This window comes from Neomonachus schauinslandi, chromosome 14 (genome assembly GCF_002201575.2).
Source record: "Neomonachus schauinslandi chromosome 14, ASM220157v2, whole genome shotgun sequence".
Classification (NCBI taxonomy): domain Eukaryota; kingdom Metazoa; phylum Chordata; class Mammalia; order Carnivora; family Phocidae; genus Neomonachus; species Neomonachus schauinslandi.
Window position 1 is genome coordinate 20538232 of NC_058416.1, and position 13981 is coordinate 20552212.

The 13981-nt window shown below is 40.9% G+C and overlaps 1 pseudogene; it reads right to left on the reverse strand.

The window, feature by feature from the left end:
* Window positions 1-5582, reverse strand: part of LOC123326638 — a 10541-nt pseudogene extending 4959 nt beyond the window's left edge.
* Window positions 5583-13981: the final 8399 nt, after the last annotated feature.

The window sequence follows — 13981 nt, forward strand, 5'->3', positions numbered from 1 at the left end:
TAAATAAATAAATAAATAAATAAATAAATAAATAAATAAATAAATAAATGCAAAACCTAATTTAAACTTTAAAACTTAATTTAAAATCTCCTATTTAAAATCCCTTAATTGCTCCCACCAAAATAAAGTATAAACTCATCAGCATGGCTTCTAAAACCTGCATTCTTGGACCCTCCTCTCTCATCAGCCTCTTCTCCTGAGGCACCCCTGGCCCCAACACACGCCCCTCATACTTTGAGATCTTCTACAACATTCTCCTTTGCTTCCATTCCTTTTCTCTCATTTCCTATTCTTTAGAGAAATGTGTTTCTTCAAACTCATCTTGACTGTGACCCACTATAAAAAAAAAACATGTTACATCTCAATCCAACACCTATATAATCCCATATATAAACACTTAACTATAAAGGTTTTGCAAAATAACATACTATACCTTTAAGGTCATAAAAATATTTCCACACAAGACTGTCTGGAGACTGTACATAACTAGGATTTATAACCAGTTCTGCCAAGTTGGGAGGAAGATTGACCGCCTGATCCTCTTTTTGCTTCTGGAATGTTCTAATGAAATTAATTCCACCTTCAGGCTGAAACACATAAGAAATCATATAAGATATTTGTGAAACATTCTACAAGTTTTAGTAATAGAAGGGTAGATAGCTAAGGATAGGGTAACATTGTGGTTTTCAGTGGTCCAGTCAAAGGAGCTGACCTCAACCAGCCTGAGGCTTGTGATATTCATGAAAATCCTCCCAAGTTTTCAATGCATTTTGGCTTTAAATGTGTTGATATTTTATAATCATTATAACTCTTACAAAAATATACAGTGGTTCTCATATTTACCAAAATTCTCCTAATGACTCATTTTTTCCACTTCTCCCTATAACATTAGATCAGGATCTGCTGCGAGGTAAATCTCAAAACCTCCCTAGAGAGATTTCTAAATTTGCCACAGAACTCCTTCCAGTTGCCACTCACGGGCCACCACCAATTCTTCTGATCACCCATTTGTATTGTCAGCATCTGCATCTGGCCCTCTCCCTCTACACCCAGCTCTAGGAGCAGTCCCTCCATGGTAATAGAACTACTTATAGAGACCAAAAGCAGCTTTCCTTCAGGAAAACAATAGGCTTCTCTGCATTAGACTAGGAGAACACAATTATGTCATCTGTAGCAAACTTCTCCCTGAATGAGCTTATGTCTTTTTTTTTTTTCTTAAGATTTTATTTATTTGACAGACAGAGACAGCAAGAGAGGGAACACAAGCAGGGGGAGTGGAAGAGCGAGAAGCAGGCTTCCCACAGAGCAGGGAGCTCAATGTGGGACTCGATCCCAGGACCCTGGGACCATGACCTGAGCTGAAGGCAGCCGCTTAACTGACTAAGCCACCCAGGCACCCCGAGCTTACATCTTTTCAGAGATGTAAATTATAGTAATTTTTATTACCTCTATCAAAACTTTTCTACCAATTCATTACAGTTTCCTGTAGAAGTCCTTCATAAAGGAAAGTAAAAGCTAAGTCAATTTCAACAAGTTGTATATCTTTAGTAGGAATACAAGTTATGTTCTTGAGCTCATTACCCAACTCTTACCCTACCGACTGCTACTCTAGAAACACAAATACTCACGCTTTCTTTGTGCCTATGTAATGCAAACCCTCAAGGAGGGACTTGTGTTCAGTAGCGATACAGACCTTAAGAGACCTGGAAGCAATGTTTTCAGGTACAGAAAAAAATACATCATCAACATCCAGGGTCTGAAGTTCATCATGTGTGGAAAAGAAGAGCAAGAAAAAGCAGTCTTCATTCCCCACATTCTTTATCCAGTGGAGAGTATTTTTAGGGAAGAAGATCACTTGGCCAGCTGTAACATTGTATGTGGTAACTACACCACCATCATCAACCACCCCAATCCATGCCGAGCCCTGAAACATCAACAGAAAACACATACAACATCACTTTAGAGCAATGTTTCTCAAACTTTTCTCATTACATCTCTTATAAGGTACCATTTTAGTCTTTTTTTACTAATCACCATCCTATGAAATGTTAACACTGCAGATGTACTGTAAATCTGGGTATACCGTGCATACATAGTGCTTATGTACCACATGCATATCTGTGCTTTGTACATAAAAAAAGTAAGGCGTTGTTACCTTCTAAGGACCAGTTTTTACCCCCCCCCCAGGGGGCAATATCGCCCCCATTGAGAATTTAGAGTTCTAAGTTCATCCTTTAGAGTTTGAAAAGCCTGGGATGCCTGGGTGGCTCAGTCGGTTAAGCGACTGCCTTCGGCCCAGGTCCTGGTCTGGGGGTCCCGGGATCGAGCCCCACGTCGGGCTCCCTGCTCGGCGGGGAGCCTGCTTCTCCCTCTGCCTGGTGCTCCTCCCCCTGCTTGTATTCTCAAGCTCTCTTGCGCTCTCTCTCTCTTTCTCTCTCTGGCAAATAAATAAATCAAATCTTAAAAAACAAACAAACAAACAAACAAAAAAATAGAGTTTGAAAAGACTACAAGCACATGAGTGTGTGTTCACAGGTGGTCACACTGACATACATGTTTGTGTATGTCCATGTTTCCATGTGTATGTATATGGATGCAAATTATTTTTAGATAAAAAGTCTGCATCCAGTTTTGATAACAACACTAAAAGTAATAACACGGTGCTTTTACTGTGTGTCCAGATACTCTTCTAAGCACTTTACCTGACTTAACTCAATCATCCCTTGTATCAACCTTATGAAGCAAGTACTATTATTACCCTCATTTTATAGATGAGAAACTGAATCTGGAGAGAATATTCAATTTTCCCAAGGTTACTCTGCTAGTCAATGGCAAAGCTGGGATTTGGACCTAAGCTCCAAATCCAAAGTCCACACTTTTTTTAATTGTGTAAGAACATTTAACATGAGACCGACCCTCTTCAATGTTTAAGTGTTCAATACAGTATTGTTAATGATAGATACAATGAAGAACCCTAAAACTTAATTCTCTCATCAAAATATCTAGAAGTAGAGACTAGAATGGTGGTTGCCAGAGGCTGGGGGGAAGTCTACACTTTTAATCCATACTACACCGTACTTTGATTCCACTTATACAGAATTCTTTTTCTCATTCTCTAATCATTTCTGTAGTATTATTCTGTAAAGTAAATACAAAGGTAATATTTCTTCCAGAGTCGGTCATTAGGGAAGCATGCACAAGAAGTCTTTGTTGTGTCTACACGGATGTGTACAAGTCAGTTCCAGATAGGTATTAAAGATACAGGGGGAGGTGAACCTGAAGAGCTCTCTCCAAGTACACAGGCAGAGAACAGCAAAAGTGTGTATCTATTCATATGAAGGTACCAACTACTCCAAACGGACAGCAGAGCCAGCACAGTGGGACATGAACTGCAGGGCCATGCACACTGGCCACCCCAGCTGCCCCGCTCCTCTCGAGGCCACTCCTTCCAAGGCTTTCATGAAGATACTCAGAAACAAAAGCAACATCCATGGGTGAGTATGCAGTAGAGAGACTTCCGTCACATCCTATTGACTGGTTCCTTACCATGTGTGTGAGTGATCCTACAATTTTCCTGGGACCTAAACAATATTCTAGCCACATTTATTTCCTTTATAGAATTTTTTTATATTTTTGTAAGTAAGATATAATTGACTCACAACATTCTATCAGTTTCAGGCATACAACATAAAGATTTGATACTTGTATATATTGTGAAACGATCACCACCAGTCTAGTTTTAACATCCATCACCCTCGCTAGAATTTTTTCTTATGATGGGAACTTTCAAGATCTACTCTCTTAGCAACTTTCAAATTCATGATACAGAATTATTAACTATAGTCACCATGCTGTATATTACATCCCATGATTGATTTATTTTATAACTGGAAGTTAGTACCTTTTGACCACCTTCTAGCTCACATGTAGAAGATCAGATTATAAACTCTCTCTGGACTTCCAGAACTGCTCCCCAGACTGAGCTGGATTCCGGGCCTGTTATCTCCTAGAACATGCTCCAGACTAAGTTCCCTACTTGGGGTTTGCTATTAAGGGTCCCCTTCCCCTTACCTGCCTTTCCTTCTTCCTACTACTCAGCCAGAGCCCTGGAATCCAACCTTCTGGAGACTGTCCTCTTTTGTTCTTTTTTTAAGATTTATTTATTTATTTGAGAGAGAGAGAGAGAAAGACAGAGCGGGGGGGGGAGGGGGCAAGGGACAGGGAGAGAGAATCCACACTGAGCACGGAGCCTGACACAGGGCTCCATCTCACCACCCAGGTGCCCCAAGACAGTCCTCTTTTACATATTCTGTATATGTGGAAAAAGACAAAATGTCAGAAAACATGGACTTTGTCCCAGGCCAGCAAACAACTACAGTTTATCTTTAGAAAAGTCAATCTTTCTGAGCCTCTGTTCTCTCATAAGAAATAAGAAGTATTTGGTCTCAGATGAAACTCTAATCTCTCTTCCCACTGTAAATTCTAAAACTGAATGAATTGCATTAAAAAGGAGTTTTATTAACACCAAAAGAAATATGTCACATAACACTGGCTGATCTATTAATAGGATCACCAGGGTAAGACCAAACTGAAAGTGCCATGAGCGTTTAGTCACTACCCCTCCCCCAGTATCTGGAATACAGAATGCAACAATGAATACTTTTTAGAACTAATGAATTATTTGAAATTCGAGTGAGAACGCTCATTTCACCTCCAGCTCTCTTTCACTTGACTCCCAGACAATTCTAAAAAGTCTGAACCACAAAAGGGCATCCAATTGGCCTGATCTAAGGGACTCCAGGCTGAACATCAGCAAACTGATTTTTTCCTTAGAAGAAAGCTGCCGGGGCGCCTGGGTGACTCAGTCGTTAAGCGTCTGCCTTCGGCTCAGGTCATGATCCTGGGGTTCTGGGATCAAGCCCTGCATGGGGCTCCCTGCTCAGCAGGAAGCCTGCTTCTCCTTCTCCCACTCCCCCTGCTTGTGTTCCCTCTCTCGCTGTGTCTCTCTCTATCAAATAAATAAAATCTTTAAAAAAAAAAAAAAAGAAGAAAGCTGCCATCTCTTTGATCACTGGATCAGAGATACGAGTTTTAGCTTTGGCTCAAAGGATGGAACAGTGATCTTATTTTAACAATAGCAAATGAAAAATGACTTCATACTGAAGAAAGAAATTCAAAGTGATGCCAAGAATAATTACAACGAACAGGTTAACGCTTCAAAGCACTGCTAACTAATCTAACTGAATACACCACCAAAGCCTGGGTGTTGCCTGCCACTTAGTTAAGTAGGTTTTGCAGCAACTAAAATAACAGCTTGAGGATACAAAGCATAAACACTGAGGCGCCAAACACAGGCAAACCTGTTATACAAGGTAGCCATGTTCATTAGCATTGAAGTGCCAGTGAGGGGCCCGGAGGCCATTGCTTTTTACTCTCAGAGTCCCTAGGGTCATCTGTGATCTCTGACTGTTCAAGCTGCTGCCAAAGGCCTCTTCTTCAACACTGAGGTAGTCTTTGACATTGTTCCTGTACCGGGCCCACTGGATTGCACCACCAGGGAATTCAAACACCTGAAACGTCATAGACAAGCAACCGTCAGCATGGAGGCCATCTGAGGAACAGGAGGCCACTGGGGCCTGCAGAGTAAGAGGGAGGCAAAACAGAAAAGGCAGTGGTGAGGAGGTGAAGACTGAAGTCCCAGAAGGGAAGAGGAAGACTAGGTCGCCAGACTCCAGGAATGACAGCAGTAATACCTACAGAACTGTCAGTCTATCCGTGTTAGACATGAAAAGATCACCTATCTTTTTTTTTTTTTTTTAAAGGTTCCACTTACTTATTTGACAGAGAGAGACAGCGAGAGAGGGAACACAAGCAGGGGGAGTGAGAGAGGGAGAAGCAAGCTTCCTGCGGAGCGGGGAGCCCGATGCGGGACTCGATCCCAGGACCCCGGGATCGTGACCCGAGCCGAAGGCAGACGCGTAAGGACTGAGCCACCCAGGTGCCCCAAGATCACCTATCTTGACAAGAGAATAGAGAGCTTTGCGTTTGTCTATCTCCAGGCCTCCCCTCTGGGCTGACCCAGAGCTATCTATGAAAGAAAATCTCTGCCTGGGGCCAATATCAACCCAAGTTTCAGGGTGGGTGCTTAGTCTAGTACAATCTATTTTCACCCAAACCAGCCCTGCCTCTAAGCAATGGACTGATTTTCCCATGTGCTTTCTTGAATAATCTTATTACCTGAAAGTTAAATCTTCATTCAAAATTCACTTGCATCCTATTTCCTGGTGACAAGTGGTGGCCTGCATCACCTAAAAACCACGCCTATAATCCACAAAGTATCATCCATCCTTCTTTCCTATCTTCCTGTCTTCCTCCAGTAAGCATGGCTGAATGCCTACTGTATTCCAGACTGTCTACCACACCTGGGCCACAGCACAAGGCCGTTGAATGGCCTCTAGCAGGAGAAATGGAGAGGAAACCATTACCGAAGACCGTGCTGTGTTATGACAGAAGTGTGCATGAGGCCCTGGGAGGAGAGAGAAAACCGTGATTGTGTCTGAGATGGGACGTCTCCGAAGTCATAATGAGTCCCAACACGGCTTCATGAGGTGGGCCCAGTTAGTCAGTTCCACTCAAGTCCATATTTCTGGCTTGTCTAGAAGCAGCTCTGGAAGATATGATAAAGATGTAGACCCTGTCTGGGTTAGGCAGCTCAGGTTCCGACAAGGCTGCAGGTGGTCACCAGGCTGTAGCGAAGGAGAGCTGACCCTGGGGTCTTCCTATCACATCTCATCAAATCTAAGACGCAGCAGTGTGTCATGTTAGTTTAGCCCTTCCCCGGCAAGACCTGGAATTGAAATGAATGGCACTGATTTTGAGGTCATAAAATATTTAAAATAATTGTCTGTGGGGCCAGTAAGGTGACATCATCCTGTTACCAGGATGCCATAAAATACAATGCTTGTCCTGTTTGATGTTCCCTGTGCATTTGTTAACTGGAATGTATTCCATACCTTAGCATCTCTGAAAATGGGATATGTTTTACAGTGAATGGTCTCTAAGACTAAATGAAAGTATGCCACTTTTCCTTGTCAGCAAATGGTACTGTATGAATCTTCAAAGCAAGTTTTACACCACTTTGTATTTTGCCATTTTTCTTTCTCAGAAGTATGAAAACACTGTCCTTTGTCACCAGCATTATCTGGGAGCTACATTTAGCATTTATTTAAATGGCAAGAGAAGCAAATCATCAATCAGCTATATGAAAACTCACTTCAGCACTAAATCAAAGAATGCTGCAGCTGGATGAGGGCCTTTTCATCTTTGCAGGTAAGGAAACAGAGGGCAGGGGCCTGGGTGGCGCAGCTGGTTAAGCGTCAGACTCTTGGTTTCAGCCCAGGTCATGATCTCAGGGTCATGATCTCAGGGTCCTGGGATAGAGTCCGCATCAGGCTCCACGTGGAGTCTGCTTGAGATTCTCTCTCCCTCTCCCTCTTCCCTTCCTGCTCATGCTCTCTCACTCTCTAAAATAAAAAAATAAATCTTTTTTTAAAAAGAAGAAAATAGGGGCCAGAGAGGCTAAGCATTTTTCCCAAAGTAACACAATAAGTCACTGGCAGAGCCAAAACAAATGTCCAGCTCTCTCACTTTCAGCCAGAGATTTTCCCATTTCTATTTGCTGTAGGGGAACTTTATTCCTTTATATACATGTAAATAGTTCAAGGTGAAATGAAGCAAAACAGCTGAAAGCAGGAGTATTATCAAAATCATTTTAAGACACATGAATGTGGGGCACCTGGGTGGTTCAGTCGTTAAGCATCTGCCTGGGATCAAGCCCCGCATCGGGGAGCAGGCTCCCTGCTCCGTGGGAGGCCTGCTTCTCCCTCTCCCACTCCCCCTGCTTGTGTTCCCTCTCTAGCTGTGTCTCTCTGTCAAATGAATAAATAAAAATCTTAAAAATAATAATAGTAATAAAGTTCTTTTCTATTGCACCAGGATACATCTGGGCAGTCTATTTTTTAACACAAACTAAGACAAACATATTTGTACACTCTCAAGCCCTTATTTTCACTAAGGTTTGCTGCCAGGTTTATTTTTGCTTAATGTTTATCTCCATCACAAGGGCTAGGAGCATACTACAATAAATTTGGCAAGTGCTAAGTGCTGCTGACTGCAAATCTATCAAAGAGGGGCACCTGGGTGGCTCAGTCAGTTGGGTGTCCAACACTTGATTTCAGCTCAAGTCATGGTCTGTGGGTGGTGAGATCTTGCCCTGTGTCAGGTTCTGCGTTGGGCTACAGCCTGATTGGGATCCTCTCTCTCCCTTTCCCACTTCTCTATCTAAAAAGCAATATCTGTAAAGGGATTAACTGAATATACATTAAGATACAACTCTTCATTAAATGACTTGAGTTTATTTTCCTGGAACACATCCAATCAGAAAAGAATATTGTTTTCCTTCAATAAACTAGGCCAATTAGATCTTGTATGCCATGCTAGGAGGGAAGAAAAGGCAGTGCTGCTATGTTCCAATAAGAACATTTCCCCCAACTTCCCCCATCTCTAAGTTATTTGCCTTCTATAATCATTCAGGTGGAAAAGATTGATAAGACTGTGTTGGGCAATTCTTTCTGATTATTTCCTTTGAAATCTCTACCAGTAACAAGATTGATCAATGCTTTCATTATGCAAATGTTTCTTATCTGTTGTTCAACTTTCAGATGACCACTGGATATCAGAGATATATGAGGATGTATTCTATCCCAGACACTGCAGAGATTACCAAAATCATAGATGACATAGACCCTTGCCTCAAAGACTCTAAAATGTAATGATTCATTCCATCCAACAAATGCACAAGGAAAATCAAACAGGGAAAATGTAATGTTTTATGGCACCCTGTAAGATGAGGAAATCACCTTACTGGCCCCACAGATAAAACTTAAAACAATTATTTTAAATATTTTATATCCTCAAAATCAATGCCATACATTTAAAGTTCAGATCTTAGTGGGAAAAGGCTCAATACATACTTGCCCTGCTCCCACACCTCACCATTATCCATTCCAGAATGTTCTCAGGAGGAACTCTAAAATCAAGGTGTTATGTGAATATGAGCTTCTACAATAAGTGTCAGAGAACACTGGAAATGAGCTCTGAACTTATGAAGGTAAGAAAATGAGAATATTCTATTCATTCAACTCTACATGACAATCTGATCTTAAACTAACCTTGCTAAATCAGTTTCCTCATGTGTATAAAATTAAGGCTAGATTAAATGGCCTTATGACAGTCTAGCTCTACCTACTTGAATTGAGGATGTAATTATCTTGAGAAACAGCATTAAACTGCTAGCTTCCCAACACTCCCATTTTTTCAAGATTCCATTGACATAATGATTCAAGATATTCAACATTCCAATTTTTCTGCAAAATAAATTGCTTCGTATGTAATTTATAGTGCCAGTCTAACAGAATATTAACAGAGAAAGATAACTCCAGGAAGGCCACTGAGTGATTATATGAACAACAAAATCAGCTGAGTCCAACTCCAGAAAACTTATTATAGCTGAAGGGGAGCAAATTTTGCCACCCCAAGATATGCTTCTTTGGCATATTGGTTATTTTAAGCTGGTTATTTTTAAGAAATAGCAGAAATAAGAGAAAGTCTGAAAACCAAGTAGACGTTACCCTTCTGTAAAAGGTATTTACATTCCTAAGGGAAATCTCATTTGTAAGGGTATTTCTCCCTTGCTATGACAGGAAGGAGGGGAAATGACTCAATCTTTAGAAACTCTTATCTAGGAGAAGGCATGGAATTAAATCTGCTTAACAATCTTACCCTTATTTACTGTGTTTTTCCTAGTAACCTCCCATAACCGACCCCCCCCCAACCCCAACATCTTCTTTTGCCTTTAGCTGAGGATAGTATTTAAGGTGATGGTGTCAGTCATTATGGGAGTTATTCAGTTTTTCTGGGTCTCTTCCATGTGTGCTGGAGGTATATGTGTTATTAAAAACTTTGGTTTGATTTTCTCCTATTAATCTGTCTCATGTTAATTCCTGGACCAGCCAGAATAATCTTGAAGGGCAGAGAAAAAACTTTGCTCTCCAACACAGCTCAAATGCATTCATTCAACAAATATTAACCAAATGCCCCATATGTGCCAGGTGTCGTTCTAGTTGCTTGGGATATATCAGTAAATGAAAAAGACAAAAGTTCCCTGCCCGTGTGCAGGTTACATTCTAGTAGAAGAATCAGAACAAACATTAAAAAAAAAAAGTGGTAATTTACATTCTACATTAGAAAATGGTAAGTGCTATGGGAAAAAAATAAGCAGGGGAGAAGCAGAAGTGTGTGGTATGGGAGGGAGCAATTTCAAGAAGGTGATCAAAATTTCCTAGAAAAGGGCAATTCAGCTTTTTTTGGTGCCAAGCTATGTGCCTATAGGAAAGGAATATAAATTGTGTCTTTCTTACTCTTCAGGTAAATGAGTACTAAAAAACAAAATTCAACGGAGTACATTTGAAGATCTAATTGGCTTTATTAAATGATTCATGAATGGGCAGCACCCCATCTGGCAAATACAGGAGAGCTCCACTGAGCTAAACAAAAGAAAGGTTTTCAAAGGCAGAGAGAGGGCATAAAAAAAGAAGGAATTTATTAGCATGGAATGCATTGTTTAGGCAAGGTTGCCCTCTTAAGAGGAGCTCAAGGGGTCTATCAGTAAATTTTCCTTGTACTGACCAGGAAATTCCATGATGACTGGGTCAAGGTTACATTCTTGGGGGATTGAAACTACAGTTAGTTTAGGTATTAAGTCTTGGTTTACTGACTTGGGGCCTTAATCTAAGTGATACTACTGTTTTGGGCCTTTGGTTTTCTTTTTAACACAGCCCATAAACTTTGGTCCTCTTTTTTTTTTTTCCTTTTAATTCACAAGGCTTTGGAAGAAAATGTATAAATTATTTCTTTAAAAACAACAAACCTTCTATAGCTACAATTTCATCTCCTGTCTGTGTGGGCCCTTGATGTCTCTAAATACAGCAAGCGTCTTCTGAATGTGGTTCACTGTTCTTTACCACTCACCTGCCAAGTGCCACTTCCTTGCTTCCTTCTATCTAATCTAACACCCCCAGAACTAGGTAAGTGCCCCTATAACACATTCTCAGAACATTCTGTATGTTTCATTTGAAGTTCTCATTTCAGTTAATGGTTAAATTATTTGTTACATGAATGCTTCCACTACCAGATTAAATTATTTGTTACATGAATGCTTCCACTACCAGATTATAGACCACATGGAGCAGAGACATAATCATCAAAGCCTAGCATAATACCTGGGGCATTTAGTAGGCATACATGAGTAAATAAATGACTCATTCTTACATGATCTTTTACATTCCATTACCTACTAGTGACCAATGCACCCAGCCTTCATCAGTCTCCCCCTGTCTTACCCTTCTAGAATACTGTTAAATAGGAGAAAATCTAAGTGGTCAATGAAACCATATACAGAACAGTTTTAAAAAACAAAACACAACAAAACAGGTATGGTATAGCAATATAAGAAACATCTGTGTAGGGGTGCCTGGGTGGCTCAGTTCGTTAAGTGACTGCCTTCGGCTCAGGTCATGATCCTGGAGTCCCTGGATCGAGTCCCGCATTGGGCTTCTCCCTCTGACCCTCCCCCCTCTCATGTGCTCTCTCTCATTCTCTCTCTCTCAAATAAATAAAATCTTAAAAAAAAAAAAGAAACATCTGTGTAAATTCATGTATACATTCCGAGCTCTGTCACTACTAAAAACAGTCCAACAACATCTGTAGTTGTAGAGAGGGAGAATCTTAAGCAGGTTCATGCCCACCCCAGAGCCAACATGGGGCTCCATCTCATGACCCTGAGATCATGACCTGAGCAGAAATCAAGAGTTGGACACAACCAACTGAGTCACCCAGGTGCCCCTCATTTGCCCTGATTTTTAATTTACTATTGATATTGCTCCTAAAGTCATCAACTCTTTGGTCAACTATTCTCCCCGAAAGACTAAAAGTCTTAAGTTTATTTTCTCTGGACACATCCCTTCAGTTGCAGTAATCAATCACAATTTAACTAACCCACTATCAATAAATAAGTTTCCCTTATTAGGCTAACAAATAAGCCACTTAAAACACCGTGGCTTCAACCCCATTTTCATTTTTGATTTTTGTGAAGAAATTCTGCTGTGGTTATTACAAAATTTTTTTTTCTAATTTGTTGCTTTTCTGCGAATTAGAACTATTGTGATGAGTACTTAGTCTAGTAATGTTGATGTAGATTGTGTTCTTTTACTTCTATCATAAAATATTCATCTTTTAAATTTTATTCAATCATTTATAAATGTAAAAAACATTCTTAGCTTGTGGACTGTACGAAGGCCAGCAGCAGGCTAAAATTTGACCTGTGCGTCATAGTTTGCCCACCCCAGCTCTAGAACACAGTTATTTCTCATCATCTAGAAAGCTATGTGATAAGAACCTTAATCAACATTTATTGGGGGTACCCTTTTCAGCTGAGGTCAGAATGTATGGTCCTTGGATGAGATACTGTTTGAATTATTGAACCAAAGCCCTGGTTTGGGTCATTCTTGACAAGAATGACCTTCCTTCCAACAGCCAGAGAAGCCCCCGCTATGCAGTTAATGCTAAATTCGGACTTTTTCATTTGAATCTGACACTACGGGTCACAGGGAATGCTATGAAAAACATATGCTATGAAATCTAAACATTTCTAGAACCTAAAACTGGGCTAGAGGGACTCCAGCTCCTAATAGGATTTTATACTTCAGGACCCTAGATGACTCAAAGGGGAGCCCCTCCCCCCACTATTCCCACTGGGTATTAGAGAAATCCCTAGCATTCCAGTCATCCTGGCAGATCCTCCACTCTCCTCTTTGTCCCTTATCTCTATACCTGACTCAGCCTTTCATGTTTAGGGGCTCCCTTCTGTTGCCATCGCTAAGTGGAGGCCCTTCACATTGACATCCCACTGTATACAGATGGAAACAAGGGAGAAAATGATAAGTCACATGCAGGCTAGGATGTGGATGTTATATCATCCCCTGCAAAGTTACTTTGTAGACCCAGGCACCAGGTAGCAATCAGAAATTTCTACTAATCCATGAAAAGATTAACCTAAGCAGGATCTGTTCAAAATAGTGATGTTACCAAACTTTGTATTTCACTTTTTGTTGCCCCTTTCCACCTTCTTTCTCCTTCCCCACTTCACGTCTCCTCTTTTCTCCCTGACTTGAGCAGATGTTGGGGAAGCTATGGTCATTGGTCTAGTCAACTAGCTGAACATGCTTTAACCATATGCAGAAGGAAGAGACTTCAAGGATGATAAGTTACAAGGGTATTTCCCTTGGACCTCCACTCCCACTTCATGATGTCAAGCCTATATCTTGCTGAAGACCCAAAGCCAATTTTTCTTTCAAGGGCCACACCTTTACAATGGCAAAAGCATGTGCCAAGGCTCAAACACTCCTCCATTATGCAATTCTAGGTAGGGTGACAAGGAAGAGACCAGGTACGATGCATGTCCATTAGTGTTCTACTAGGAACCCTGGGGCTAACATATGCTGAAGAGAAGACAGCAGAGTGTGAATCATAATGTCTTACGTCTAAAGAATATATCCAGTTTACAGAATGGAGAAAGATGCTTCTCCCTCCTCAAAAAAAAAAAAGAAGAAGAAGAAGAAGAAGAAGAAAAAGAAAAAAAAAGTTATACCTTGAAGTGGGAAGGAAAGGGAAAATAAGAACGATTATTTTTCTTTTTTTAAAGATTTTATTTGACAGAGATAGAGAGCACAAGCGGGGAGCAGCAGAGGGAGAGGGATAAGCAGGCTTCCCACTGAGCAGGGAGCCCGACGCGGGCTCCATCCCAGGACTCTGGGATCATGACTCGAGCCTAAGGCAGCCGCTTAACCAACTGAGCCACCCAGGC